This window comes from Desmodus rotundus, chromosome 10, assembly GCF_022682495.2.
Source record: "Desmodus rotundus isolate HL8 chromosome 10, HLdesRot8A.1, whole genome shotgun sequence".
In the NCBI taxonomy this organism is placed as follows: Eukaryota; Metazoa; Chordata; class Mammalia; order Chiroptera; family Phyllostomidae; genus Desmodus; species Desmodus rotundus.
The window spans coordinates 50,733,805-50,747,258 of NC_071396.1; the positions used below are offsets into that span (position 1 = coordinate 50,733,805).

Here is a 13,454-nt window from a genome sequence, read left to right on the forward strand (position 1 = left end):
TGCCCTGGCAATGTCTACTGCCCCCCTCTGTGCTGGTGTTGGGCTGGGGGTAGGGCTGGCAGGCCTCAGAGCCAGTGGGGGCTACTGCCCAAAGTAGGAGAAGGATTGTGGACACCAGTCCAGCAGGCTCAGCCAGCTGACAGCTGGGCTACCTGAGTGCCAAGCTGTCCCCTCCAAGAAGGGGAGGGAGAAAGGCACTGTGGGCTGGCTAAATGGTGCCCGAGTCCCCCATCCCACAAGCCCTTGAGCCAGACTCCCTCTGAAGTCATCTCCCTGCCCTAGCAGGCGGCCGGCAGGCACTAAGGTGAGGGAAAGTTTTCTAGTGATCAGTCTCACTGCTGGGAAGTCCTACTTAATGTATAACCTGCTTCCTTTCCTCGTATAACATCCACCCTACCCTGGCCTGCATGCTCTGGCCCCTGAAGAGTCAGGGCCCAACATTTCAGGTTCTGTGGGCAGAGTGAGCCCTTATTCTGGGGAAAAAGAGCTGTCATCCACAGGGGAAATTCAGTCAGAATACAGGTCAGTGGGTCCCACTGTGGGTAGAGGGATGAGTGCCTAAGTGAGCAAGGCTGAGGGAGGAGAGCGGGACAGTAGTGCCAGTTGATAGACTAAGGCCTACAGAGAGCAGGGTTGCCCCAAAACACATTGAACCCAGCACCAGCCTAGGGGGTGCCTGGGTGGGGAGGAGGAAGTATACAGGAGGTGGGCAGTGACTTTGTAACCAGAGATGGGCCAGGTTGACTGAGGTGGCAGCTTGGGGCTGGGGTTTAAAAGAGCACCTTGGCCTGGCCAGGATCGGGTTCGGGTCACCCACAAGGCAGCGTGGCTGCCACCATCCAGCTCAAGTTTCTTGCCTTCGTTGATGATTTGATGGAGGAGGGGGCTATCCAAGCTGATCCGCCTGATAAAAGGGTCCAGGCAGTGACAGGCACTGTCACTACAGTCCACTGACCAGGCTCTGGCCTGTCTCCCTTCTTCAGACCCACTCCCATGGGACAGATTGCCTGCCGCTCCTGATTCTCTCCCTCTTTAGTAAACGTTTATTTAACACCAACTGGGTACCAGGCCTTAACCAAGAATGGAGATGAGTAAGACCTTAACCTTGTCCCAGGCCTCAGGAGTCCTGGCCCCAGGATTGCACAGAATTGGAGAGTGATCAGTATTCAGCAGAGCCCTCCATGTTTCACTAATATCCTAGCCTCACCCTGAAAACCCTAGGCATGGGGAAGGCAAGGCGCAGAACAGTCCCTACAGCTGCAGGCTAGGAGGGTTAGACCGGATAATATGCCTGCCCCCAGAGAAATGAAGAGGGGAGAATATTCTCTGAAAAGCTAGTGATCATCCTGGAAAACAGGCCCCCACCCCCTGGGGTGGTTCACTCCCCTAAGTGTTCCCTGGAGAGAGGGACCAAACAGAATGACCGGCCCCCTTCCCCAAGGCAAAGCCCTCCGACACAAATTTGAAAGGGCATTCTGGTCCTTTGGTGTCCAAGTAGGGTGCCCACTACCTCAGGGTGACCCAAGGATTAGGGAAAGGAGTTATGGGAAATGAAAGGGGGTCCCCTCTTTAGTTTTTTTAGGGGAAGTATGTAGTTCTTGCCCCGTGCCACCCTATTATGCTGTTGGAAAGGGGAACAAGCCACACACTAAAAAGTTCTGCCTAAACCTAGTCCCTTCTATTCCACTCTCCCATGCTAGAGTCTCTGGGCCCTTGGAGGCAGTGGGAGCTCTGGGTAGTGGCCCCTGGGGCCTGGCAGGCAGGGTTCCTCCCCACTTTCCTTCCCCAGCCATGGGAGGAGGTGACACTGGAGGCCGAGCCAGCTCAGGGCCCCGATCTCTAACTGGAACAGTGACCAGCCCTCCTGACAGAGCTCACATATATCTTAAAAAGCGTCTTGTGTATCTTAATGATTTTTCAACGGCCCCTGATTGAAGCATGCCCAATTTAGCCGTGCCGTAAGTAACTTTTTATATTTCCTCAGGGAATCATTTCACTTATGAATCTTTCTGAATCTGCAATCTTGATTAAAAGTTGATTTTTTTCTTTCTTTTTTTTTTTTTTTTTTTTTTTTGGTCTCTGTCTCCTCCCTTCTGAGATGCCTCCCTAGTGAAAAGGGTGGTAGCACCACCATCAATCCTCCCTCATTAGCTTGTCTGGGACAGGACAATTCTTCCTGGGGTCTGGGGAGCAGCCACCAAGCCTCCCCCATGGTAGCCCCGCAACCGGGGGTATGTGACCTGAGGGGGAGATGGCTTGGAGGAGGGGCTCACAGAGGTAATGGGGGACATTGCCAGTCTCCTGCCCACATCCAGTCCCTTATCTGCCCCATATCAGCCCCCCCCCCCACAAACACACACATATCCTACTGGGGGGATGATCCAGCCCATTTCGCCTTTAAGGTGTCTCTTCACCAGTAGCTTAGGAATTTGAGGAAAGAAAGAACCCTTCAAGGATTCTCCTTGAAAGCCCAAAACTGGTTCAGATCCTAGCCTTGTGCCTGTACAGCTGCCACAGCCTGGGCCTGAATAAGTCACCTCTCTTCTCAGCCTTAGTTGCCTGATTTGCAAAATGGGAATGTGATTGCTAAAGAGATTACCAAGCAGGTAAAGGGTTCACTTAGCTAGCACAATGCCTCCAGAAAGGCAGCCTTTATTATTTCTCTAGGAGGACCCCAGCACCAGGAAGCAGGGCTGGAGCAGTGCTGAGGGTCCTATCCCAGTTCTGACCAGTATCTAAGTTCTTAATCCATTCATTATCTGTACCTGGTGATACTCCTTGAGGCAGAGTGGGTGAGACTTGCATAATTATCTCCCTGAGGAGAGTAGAGGTTTGATGTGGTTAGGACTTGCCTAGGGGCTGCCCCAGGAGACCCCCCAGATCTCCAGACCCTCTCTCCCCTAAGAAGCAAAGGTTAGGGCTGCAGCAGCAGGGCTGAAGGGCAGCTAGGGTAAGAAACCTGAACTTAGAAGTGCCTTCCCCATAGATACCCTCCCTGGAACTGCCCCTGCCCCCGCCCCCAACACACACACCTCCAGCCTCACAGTTGGGGGAGAGACTTGCCCAGGTGCTGGGACCTCTGGCTCTGACCTCTAACCTCTGACTTCTGGCCTGGGGGTGGGCTCTGTGAGGGCCAGAGTCATGACTGGGGAGTGGGGCCCTGGGGACCGGCAGTGGTGGCGGTGGAGGTGGCAGCTGTGGGAGTTAACGATTTACGAGGGGCCCCTTCCTGAGGCCTCCCTCCTCCCAGGCCTGGCAGGCAACTCGTGACTTCCCAGGCGGCTAGACACAGAACCAGTCCCGCCAGTTCAAAGAGCAGTTCTTCCCGGCCCACCCCCAGGCACTGTCTGAGCACCCCATTCTCAGGAATCTGAAGGGGAAGGCAAAGTAGGGGCTGGTGGGTGGGGTCCCCTGGTCTAAGGAGACAAGCTTTGTCCTGTTTTCAAAAGTCCCAGTGTGAGGGGCATTTAACACCCTCCCTTGCCTTCTCTGGTCCAGTCTGCTGAGTCACCCCACCCTTCGAACTTCAGCAAGCCTTCCCCATACCACCCCACCTTAGCCTGCAGGTCTAGGGTAGGGCACTTTCAGGCCAGGCTGGCTTCTGGGTGCCCAAGGCACCCCTCCCCGTGGGCCTGGTCTGGGGCCTCCAGACCAGGTTTGGGGCAGTGTGTCCTCCCCTTCTCCTAGACCCCATTCTTTTACCTCCAGCCCTCTCCCTCTTCCTGACAGGGAGGGGCAGGGCCCTGGAGCTACAGCTCTGGCCTCTGGAACATGCACACCCACTACCACAGGAGAGGCAGCTGAACCATGATTGTCCCTAGAAAAGTCAAGGGTTACTGTCAGGGGCGAAACGCACCCCTGCCAAACTGTCCTCACACAGGCTGAGTTCCCTGTGCCTGGCAGAGAATGGTGCTGTGTCTGGTTGTCTGTGGTATGTGTGTAGCTGTGCCTGGGCGAGGGGAAATAAGGAGTGTGAGTGTGTGTGTGTTGGCCTGGTCTCTTCCCTCCCAGCCTTACTCACTCACTTGGTTCTAGAACTGGAGTCCCCCTCAGCCCTCCTTCCTTCCCTTGTTTACACAGCTCGGGGTCAGGCTTGGACCACCAAACCGACTTCCCATAGATGGACAAGCCTTGGCCTCCTAAGAGACAGGCCTGGCTTTTCTGATTTTCCCCTCTAGTTTCACAGCTCTCTTGTCCCTTCAGAGATCATGGGGGAGTGTGGGGAGATCTAAAGACCAATGGCCTGTGTGTGAAAACAGACCTCGAAGGCCTGGGCCTGTGTCTCTTCCCCTGCCCGTGTTTGCACCCCCAGGCCTGCCCCGGGATTTTGGTTGAAGTCACACAGTCCAGTGCGACCCCACTGAAAACTGACCTGAGTCAGGGCTCCAAATGACCCTGCTCTGATCCTCTGTGATACAGTGGGGCGGGGGCAATGGGGGGGCAGGTAGTGGCCCAAAGGGGTAGACATTAGGCCAGGTTCTGGATCAGTCATCTTTATTGGAGACCATAACTCCTACACTTCTCTCCATGCAGCTATTTCCCAGTCATTGGATGTTTAATCAATGACCGACATTAGCTGATAAATGGCAGTCGTGGAAAAGGCAGATCCCTCAGACAAGACATGGATTTAAAAATCCTGGTTTTGCTATTTGTAACCATGAGCAGGTGTCTGAGCCTGATGATTAAATAAGCATAGGCACATAGAGCAGTTAATGTGTGCCTGACATATAGTAAGTGCTCCGGAAGGTGCTGGCTACCGTTGATACCACTGGTACCCACTTAGTGCCAGCCTTCAGGCCCAGAGAGCAGGTAGACTTTCCCTTGCCCTCAAAGAATTTTCATGGGTGGTGGTAATGAGGGGACGGGGAGACGAAAGAGCAAATAAAAGCTATTTTTGTGCAGTGTGGTCACTGTGGCCATAGGAGGGAACAGATGAGGGGCCCCAAAGCCTGGCCACAGAGTTTGGTGCATGCACTGCAAAAAGGCCCCCTGGCAAAGGAAGCTAGGGAGACCAAAAGACAGCTTATGACCTGCACCGAAAAGGGGTACCTATATCTGCCCAAAGGGGTAATTTGTTCTAATTTGCACAAATGCTAATGGTGGTTCTGGAGATACGGGCCAGACTGAGGCTGGGAGCCAGCAGTTCCCAGTGGAAGTGACATGTTGTCGGTCTTCAGTGAGGAGTTCATGAGGTGAGCTTGATGAAGGCCCTTCTGGGCAAATGGAGCACGCGGAGCCATGGAAACTCAAAGGGGGAGTTTCGGAGTGTCTGAGGGATCCACTAGTGGTGGTGGTGTTGGCCAGCAGTGCCCAGGGATTGCAGGGTTGGTTAGGGAAGCCAGGCGAGGGGGGGTGCTGGGCTTAGCCCTCTGGGCTCTTAGGAATCACTACAGGAGGCGAAGCAGGTGAGCCCCAGGGCAGATCTGTATGTGAGAAGCCTCACTAGGGCAGCAAATCTCAGGGGTGAAGAGAGCAACTTTGGTGCCAGTCTCACTTCAGTTTGCTCATCTGAAAAATGAGGATGATGCTACTGCTGGGACTGATGTGAGGATTAAATGAGATAATACACCTTAGCTGTTTAGCACAATACTCTGTCCAGGGTATTGGCTTCACACATGCCAGCCATGGATATTATCACTAGGATACAGGAGAGCTGGGTGCAGGGTGCTGGAATGACATACTCCTACCTAGAAAACGGGCCCTTCTCTCCCCCAAAGATGCTGGATACTTAACGGAACTTGCTTCCTGAATCTAAGCTGATTGACTGAATAACAATATGAAACCTTATTCGTCTTTGGAGGCAGGGAGAAAGGAGGGAAATAGTGAACCAGGGTGTCTTCACTTATGGAAGGGGACTGGGCTGGGGATGGTCTCTCCCAAGGCCAGACCTCATACCCACTCATTTCATTTATTATGGTAGAGAGTCTTGTGTAGGTGGTTTGCCCATGACATTCACTGTTCAGGTTGCATTTTCCATGTGAATAATTCCGCCCCTCTCCCTTCTGGTTCCTACCTGGGCTGGATACAGGAGGGTCCAGTTCTTAATTTCTGGGAGCAGGGGCAGACTCCTAGATCCATCTTCTAAACTGGGCCAAGTGGTACACCAAAACCCCTTCTCCGTCCGAGAAAGTCACCATTGGGATCAGCTGACTCATCTCCATTGCAGCCGCAGCCCCTTGGCTTTGCTCTTCTGAGTTGGGGGCAGAAGTCTCCCCCCCAAAAAAAGTGGATAATAGTGATTCCCTAAAGTGGAAGCTACTGTTCACCCTCTCCCTGGAATGCCAGCATGAAGCTTCTTTTAGGTGAGCAGGACTGATTCTGCACTGACCCTCAGCTTCAAGAGCTCTGCAGGACTGCGCTTCATTTCTTGGGTCCTAGTCCTCTGAGGCCTTGCTGCTAACTTGGGGAACAGGTGCCTCCTCACCTGTCTGTGCTTCAGCCTCCCCAGAAAAGGTAGATGGAGATGGGTTACGTGCTTAGAGATCCTGGAGCATCTAGAACTGGGAACTTCCCTCCTTTTTCTTTGTACAGTCGGTGCCAACAGGGTACCTGACACCCAGTGTGGGACGCAGAATGTCTGTCTTTAAGCAGTTCAGGGTGAAAACACTTCCCAGAGCAAGTAGCTTGCTTTCATTCACATGGTATGTTTGCTTAGGTTGACTTTGAGGAAGGGTGCTGGAGAGGAGAAGAAAGGCTAAACACCTCCCCTCGGGAGCCATTCCTTGAAAATGGTTAAGGGAGGACATTTCTCCAAATTTGTGGAAAGAAGGGAGGTGTCCACGATGTCTGGGGAGGGGCCAATCCCTATCGCCTAGGTCTGGAGCGGGTAGAGAGGCAGCAAACATTCTAGGTGAGCTCTGCCCTTCACACTTCTCTCACTCCCCTACCCCCTGGCTAGGTCACAGTCCCACAGCCAAATTTAGAAGACTTGCTGGGTGGACAGGCATCTGCTCCCCCAGAAACCCGCGTGTCAAGGCCCTCCACTGCCTTCTTCTCAGAGATAGGCAGGCTGCACAGAGGAGGAGAGGAAGCAAGGAGGTGGGAGCTGGTTTCGCTTCTCCCATGGAGGCCAGGCTGGCCTGTGGCTGGAGGGAGCCCAGTGGCCACAGTTAACTCCCTGTTATCTGGGCCCCAATTGATCTAGGGCTGCAACTGTTTAACTCTAGGCAGGCTTCCCCAACGGCTGTCTTCCCCCTTCCCCAGCCAGGGTCTGGGGCCTGTGATTTCTTCACCTGGCAGAAGGAACTCTAACCCAACCCCACGAATTCCACAAAATTGCAGAAACTTTCCACTTTGGGATTGTCTGCAGTTTTGGGACAATAGGAGCCTGGGGCTTACTCTGTGGGTCCCTGAGATGGCGAAAAAGTACTCCTGCCGTATCATTAGACCAGGCTGGGCAGATGGAGGGGGCACTGAGAACGAGGATATGATGGTCGGCCTAAAATCTGTACCCACTAGGCTTTTGTTATCACTTTGAACCAGTGTCTGTTGAGCTCTGCTTTAAGTCAGGCCCCATTTCAGGCTGGGAGTTCGTGGGCCTCGGTCCCAGAGCACCACAATCGAGTGCCATAGCCCCGGCACTCAGGGCTTGGGCCGGCGCCCGTGTGGGACGCAAAATGTCCCTTCTTGGATCAGTCTCTTCATCTGTGAAATGGGGACAGGAATCTCCGCCTCTTTTCCCCGGGAGAGCCAGAGCCCACCCAGTCCGGGAAAGCTCTCTGGGTGGCGGGCCGTTTGAGCCCGTGTCCAGCTCCAAGAGCCCTCCGCTAGGAGGTTCGGGACCCACGAGCACCTGAGCTGAGGGGCGCGGCCAAACCTTCCCCATTGGCCCGGGTAGCTCCGCGGCCGGCGGAAGAGAGGGGCAGAGGGACGGCGGATTTCAGCGTTTGGTGGGTGTCCAAGCGTATTCACCCCTCACAAAACGGAGGAGGTCCTCTTATTTTTTTGTAAAGTTGTGGAAAAAGAGGTGAAGACGGGACGCGCCGGGGTGCTGAGCCTGGGTGGACGGCGGCAGAGCGCGGGGAGCTCCAGGCGCAGTGGCTGCGGCTCCGGCCTCAGAGCCTGCGGCGTCAAAGTGGCCAGAGCTGCGCTGGGAGGAAGGCGGAGGGAGGAGGGAGGGGAGCCGAGCGGGGCGGGGGGAGGGGGTGTGAGGAGAGAGCGGCGAGTCCGGTCCGGGTTTTGCCGGCAGCCCCCGGGCAGCGTTCAGAGCTTCTGCCCGGGCGGGCGCGCGGCGGCGGCGGCGGCGGCGGCGGCTGAGGCGGCGGAGCCTGAGCGGGGATGTAGAGGCGGCGGCGGCACTGGCGGCAGCAGAGGCGGCGGCGGCGGCGAGAGCAGGCGCCCGAGCTTAGCGAGAAGAGCGACCGAACCTTGGCCCCCGCGGCCGGGCCCCGCGTCCCAGCCCTGCCCAGCCCGCGCCCAGCCATGCGCGCCGCCTGCTGAGTCCGGGCGCCTCACCCTGCGCCCTCCGCCCGCCGCGCCGAGCCGCGCTCCGCTCTGGGGTGATTAGTTGCTTTTTGTTGTTTTTTAATTTGGGCCGCGGGGAGGGGGAGGAGGGGCAGGTGCTGCAGGCTCCCCCCCCCTCCCCGCCTCGGGCCAGCCCAGGCAGCTTGACTCCGGCTCCGGACGCGGGCTCGGCGGGCGGCGGAGCTGGAGCGGAGCGCACGGCGGCGGCAGTGCCTAGAGCGGAGCGCGGCTCCCCGCCCCGCCCCTCCCCCTCGTCCTCGCGGCGGCGGCGGCGGTGGCGGCTTGGACGACTCAGAGAGCCGGTAGGTGTCGGGCCACGGCCCTCCCCCGACCCCCCCGGAGGCCGGCCCCCTCCCCTTCCCCGCCTACCTCCCTCTCCTCCCCCGGGGCTCGGTGCGCGGCCGGGGCCGGAGTTCGCTGCAAGTCGGCGGAAAGTTTGGCGGCGCGGGCTCCCCCGAAGTTCAGGTGCGGAGAGCCAGGGACAGGGAAGGAAGGGTCCGTGTTTGGGAGGGGCGGGGGACACCCGCAGCCTGAATCCCGGAGCCCCGGAGGCTGAGAGCCCTGGCGCCTGCGATCGTTTGGTGGCCGCCGCCGTACCCAAGCCTCCCGAAGCCGCAGTCGGCGCGGTCGCAGATCACTGAGTTCAGACAAAAAGAGAGGTTTTAGGGTCGGGGACTGCGGGTTGGGCGTCGTGGATTGGGGCTGCGGCTCTCCCTGCGGGGTACTGTCCTCTCCCCAAGTACTCGAGCTGGAGGGCGTTGGGATGGCGGGAGCCCAGGTCCCCAGCTCGCCGGGTGGAGCGGGCGCTCAGCCTGCGGGGGCGGCTGATTGGAGATCCCCCGCGCGCACTCCCCCCCATCAGACCCCACTCGCAGCCCTGTGTGTTGAGGGCGACGGTAACTGCTCAGAGTGCCCTGGACCACGCGTGGCTGAGTCGACCCCTCCACTTGGAGCGGGCGGCGGCCACATTTCCCCCTCCGGCTTCTCTCCCCGGTTGCCCGCAGGGTGCCTGGCGGGCTGATCAAGTTTGACCTTTTTTTCCGTCAAAGTATCACGCCCCCACCCCCCGCGCCCCGGGGCCTCTCCCTCCCTTCCTCTTCAGCCTAGGGGGGCTCTTTCGGGCTGTCTCCCGAGCCCCGCGTGGCCAAGCAGCTCGCAAAGCCAGGGAGGGAGAATGGGGGTGCTCCACTCGCTGCGGAGCTGTGGGAGGCGAGTGTCCCAGGCGCCCGCCTCGCGTTTCTGGCCCCACATTTACCCGTGAAGTTCGGCCCCGAACCCCCCTCCCCTTGTGTTCCCTAGAGCGAGGGGCTGAACCGCCGCGGGAAGAATGTGTTAATTTTCTTGCTGGGGGAAGTTGTCCTCTCCCAGAATGAGCTGCTTTCCGGCGGGGAGCGCGGGGTGCGCCTGGCTTTGTTTATTTGTAGGATCGGCAGCAAGTGAGTGACCCCAGCTTTTAAATGGGGGGCCGCCTCCGGGACCTGTCAGAAGAGGTGAAGCGCCCAGTGAGAGAGCAGGATTGCATTTTGGTTTTTCCTCTCAGGAATCGGAAGGGGTGCGCGGAGTTGGGCTGGTGCCATGGTCTTCAAGGAGGCACCGGCAGATGTTGGGGGGGGGGGTCGGTTCGATAGACACTCATCTGGAAAGACCTACTCGCTCTTGTTTCCTGCGACGGGGGTCTGTAGGGTTGGCCGCGCCCTACTTTGCCCCCGGACCCTGGGTGGTCTGAAAGTGGCGTTTTCAGATTGGGGGGCTGCAGGGGACTCCGGAGAGCCAGCCTCTTGACCTCCGCCTTTCTCTGCGCCGCGGGTTCTGTTCGGTTTTGTGGCTGGTCCAGCCCCACCCCCACCCCCACCCCCACCCCCCGCTTTTGCGCAGGAAGCGCTGGGGAGGGGGGCATGTGTGACGGTTCAGCCTTCGCCCCCGCCCGAGCTGCCCCAGGGCGGCCGGCAGAGTCCCTTTCAAGTTTTCCGCTGGGGCCGCCTGGCGGGGGCTGCGTGCGCGGTCGCTGCGGGCTTGTTTGGAGCGCTATTTGAACGCCCGGCGCCACCTCAGCTGCCCCGGCCCGCGGAGGCGGGGGTGTCCTCCGTGCAATTGAGAGCATTCAAATAAGACGTTTTTAGGGATGTATTGGCCTCAGATTGCTTTGGTCCCCCTCTCGAAAGACCCCGTACCCTAGGTTTCAACCGCCGTGGGAAACCCAGAAACTGGGACCCGAACGAAATCTTCCAAACCCGTTTTTGAGAGCGCTGCGGAGAGACTGAGGCCGGCGTTACCTACTACTGCGTAGTGTTGATTTAGCAGTTTCCCTGGATGAGAGCAAGAGCTGGGCGGGCGGGGGGGGGGGGGCGGCGGGTAGTGGCTCGCTCTGCAGCTGTCACCCCCCCTCCCAGAACGGAAATTGTTCTCTCTCCTTGGGGAGGAGGGAGAGGGGGTGATTTTTACTCTGGGAAGGGGTGGGAACTGCTGAGGGAGGTTGGTCTCTGGAGATCTTTGTGGAAGCCCCCCCAACCCCGCATCCTGGCAGAAACTGTAGCTCTCCCAGGGAAGCCCCTAGCCAGCCTTGCACCTCCCTCCCCCTGCCACCTCCTTTTCCAAGGTTTCTCTGCAGAAGACAGACCCTTGGCTGGCTGGCTGTCCGTTGGCGCCTTATTTATGTGTGTGTATTTGGGCCCGGCTGTTTTCTCGGCTCAGCAGGTGACCCTGGCCAGGGGCCTCCTATCTCTCCCCCGACAGAGCCTGTTGACTTACCCGTGGGCCAGCGGCCTCGTCTTTATCACGTGAGGCCTGGAATGTCCACCCGGCTAGGCTGGGCTGGGCTGGGATGGGTGGGGGAAGGGGAGGGGAGGGGAGGTTTCTGCATCCAGGGCCCAGGCCAGTGCAGGCCTATGTTCTCTGGGCTCCCACTGTGACCCCCAGCTCTTGCTGCCTCTACCCAACTTTTTCTTGCCTCCTACCCATTTGGCAAGTATGAAACTGAGGCTCATAGGAGTGTGGGTATGGGGTGGGCAGAGTTGCATCTGGATAAAGAACCAAATCTTTAGGAATTAATATCCCACCTTCCTTAGCACCCCACCTAGTTATTTTGGGAGGGTGGAATGGAGATGGGGTTCTCCTTGAGAGAGAGGAGTGTGGGCTGGGCCGAGGTCAGCTGACTTTCCAGAGTGCAGAATAGGGTAGAAAAAGGGGGGGACACTGATGAGCCAGACCCAGGCCTGCTTTCCTAGAGCCCCTGTCTGGGGGCCTGTTCAGGAAGTCAGAACCTCCCAAGCATGGTGCTCTGGAGTATGCCCTAATTGGCCAAGGATGGGGTGGGGTTCACTTGTTATTACTGTTATTGTTGCTGATCTTTGTATGTAATTCACTTATTCATTGACCCAATGTGTGTTTATTGAGCACCTACTGTGTGTCAAAGCCCCACACATCTGGGGGTGCAGAAATGAATCACTGGCTCTGCCCCTACTCTGGAGGCAGGCCCAGGGTGGAAGCCCCACCCTCTTTCCCCACCTCCTGAGGCCCTGATTGGAGCTTTTCCTTTTTCTTTTTTTTTTCTGGGCTGTCCCTCTTATCCTCATCACCTGGTCTCATTCTAGCCCCTAGCCTTGTGTGTGTGTGTGTATGTGTGTGTGTTCCTTGATTAAGTGTATTAATAGTTAAACTCTCACTCATAGCTGGAACTCACCAGACCACAAAAAACCTCTCCAGTTACTCACGCGCTACTGCCCAACAAGAATATCCCACTCAAGTTTTTTTTTTTTTTTTTTTTGCTTTCTCTTGCTTCCCCTTTTATTCCCCCCAACTCTGAGCCCACTTCCCAGGCTGCAGACAGTGAGAAAGGACTGGCCCCCATTCCACCTGCCCCCTAAAGCCAAAGCCAGTGTGAGCTGCTAGATGAGGCTGTGTAGATCTAGTCTGCTGGCCTGGCATGTGGGAATATAGGCGCCGTGTGTGCTGATGACTCAGGACACATGTATCCGTGAATCTCTGTGTTGAATGTGTGTCTGTCCTGGGGTCTGGGAGTCTGAGCATAGGAATCTGTGGGTCTAGGAATTGTTTGTGTGTGCACTGCATTTGTCCCTGTCAGTCTGGGAATATGTATGTTCTGAGTTACGTATGCTGGGAATTTTGTAGAGTCTCTGTGTGTGTTTTGTGTATATCTGTGTGTTTGTAGAATGCTTGTAAATCTGGGAGTGTCCGATGCTCCCAAAGTGGTGTATCTGAATAGGGAAAGTGTGAACCTGGGCATATCTGAGCTGTGTGGGCATTGGCCTATGTCTGTCTTTGGTGGCTTGTGGCTGTGTTCCTTTCTCCTTCCATATCTCTGTCTTTCTGAGTCCCTCCCTCCCTGGTTGAGACCCTGAGTATGATTGTGTGTAGCATCGAACCTCTCTGACCCTGTCCTTTCCCTCCCCTGCCCTCCCTGGCAGTAACTGGGCAGCTTCCCCGTCTGCCTGCCTGCTGGGAGTTTTGGAAGCTGTGGAGGGAGACAGGCTGGGGCCGGGGTGACAGTGCGTATCCACGTCGATGGCAGCCTGTGATTACAGGAATAAAAGGATTTTAAGGTCATGGGTGTATTTTTTTTTTGAGCCCCCTGCCTTTGCTGGAGCCAGAGGCAACAAAGGGCCAGAGCTTGGTGTCTGCTGGTTGGGAGTCTGTCCCCATGCAAGGGAGCATGGATATGGGGGGCTTCCTGGGAATTTGAACACATGTATGTACATGCATGAGCAGAGCCTGTGAGAACATGTGTTCCCTATCTGCCTGTTCCCTGGGGGAGAATTCCCGGGAAAACTTCTTGCTTTTGGGTGTTAAATGGAGCTGGAACCCTGTAGGTCTCTCCCCATCTTCCCCAACCCTCCCAGTAGGGTGTCACCTGGACCAGGCCACATCTCAGGGTGTCAGTGCCCCTGGCCCTGCTCCAGCCCCTGTAATTGCATTCTGCCGCCTAATCCCCCCGCCAGCTCAATTAGATCGCAAATTCTTCTTCATTTCCTGCC

The 13,454-nt window shown here is 57.0% G+C and overlaps 1 protein-coding gene across 6 annotated transcripts in view; it reads left to right on the plus strand.

Moving 5' to 3' along the window:
• Positions 1-8,165: 8,165 nt before the first annotated feature.
• The window catches only part of CXXC5 (CXXC finger protein 5), a 33,603-nt gene continuing 28,314 nt past the window's right edge, over positions 8,166-13,454 (plus strand). For 4 of the 6 annotated variants that reach the window (XM_053912819.2, XM_053912818.2, XM_053912820.2 and 1 more), the window contains exon 1: positions 8,166-8,765. The gene's annotated coding sequence lies outside the window, so the exon portion shown is untranslated. Of the gene's footprint in view, positions 8,766-8,792; positions 8,929-13,454 lie in introns of those variants that run through there. The other 2 variants (XM_024575179.3, XM_024575178.3) reach the window with 2 other exon arrangements.